Below are 1134 nucleotides of genomic sequence, written 5' to 3'. Positions count from 1 at the left end.
TGGGTGGGGCAGCCATCAGGGGGGCTGCAGCATCTGGTGGGAAATGAGACCAGGTGGGGAAGCAATTGGGGGCTAGGGTGGGGCATGCGGGCCTTGAGAGGGGGTGGTAGCCCCTGCAGGGGCATTTGGCCCCTGTTCGTGGGGTGTAGCCCTTGTGTGGGGACTGTAGCCCTGTTGGGGGGCCGTAGCCCTTGTGTGGAGGCCAAATCCACTGTTGGGGGCCAAACCCCCTTTTGGGGACTGAACCCTTTATTGGGAGGCTGTACCCCTTGTGTGAGGGCTGAACCCCCTGTTGCGGGGCCATAACCCCTGTGTGAGGGCCATTTCCCCTGTGGGAGGGCAGCAAAATATATATTCATGAATTCATGAAACGTATTTAGAGTTTACTTTATTATGATGATAAGACACATGCTCTAACTCTGTAGATATATCAATAAAACATTGTCCAACTGATCACTGTCTCTGTCTCATTCTCTCTCTCTCTTTATAGTGTTCTTTTGTTTTACTTGTGGAGGAACATGGATTTGGGGGTATTTTACAGAGTGACTTTGGGATTTTTTTAACAGGGATTTTTCAATTTTCCAATAGGGAACACAGAATTTCTCCTGGGAGGCCAGAGGCAGGACCCTGCTTGCTCAGAGCTGGCACCTTGGACTCAGCTGGCTGTGGCTGACCTCCTGGCCAAATGGGGCCAGGAGGACAAGCTTTGACAGTTCAAAGCAGGCCACCACACCCAGAACAACTTCCAAGCAATAGTTGCCCAGATGGCTGGGCAGGGGGCACACGTGGCAGGGGCCACACAGAGGCCAACCCTGCAACCAAAGTCCACTGGCAGCTGGCCCAGAGGGGCAGATGCCTCTACTGGCTGTGCAGTCCCCATCCGGGTCTGGCAGATGCACAGCAGGTCACAGCCAGGCAGCAGCCCCCACTGCCAGACTGTTGCAGTGGGTAGAGAGTGCAGGGATTTCTCAGGGCTGCTTCAGCAGTCCAGCTGGTACAAGTGGTAGTGTCCCCAGGTACCAATTGGCTCGGCCCCAGAAGTTCCTGAGAACTAGTAGCCCTGAGCTACTTGCCAGGGTGGCTTTTTCTACTGCTGGAGACAGCACAGGTGCTGGCCCTGGGCTCTATCTCCCA

This window comes from Gavialis gangeticus, unplaced genomic scaffold, assembly GCF_001723915.1.
Source record: "Gavialis gangeticus isolate Ggan-Ray unplaced genomic scaffold, GavGan_comp1, whole genome shotgun sequence".
In the NCBI taxonomy this organism is placed as follows: domain Eukaryota; kingdom Metazoa; phylum Chordata; order Crocodylia; family Gavialidae; genus Gavialis; species Gavialis gangeticus.
Note: the sequence above shows the minus strand (reverse complement) of the source record.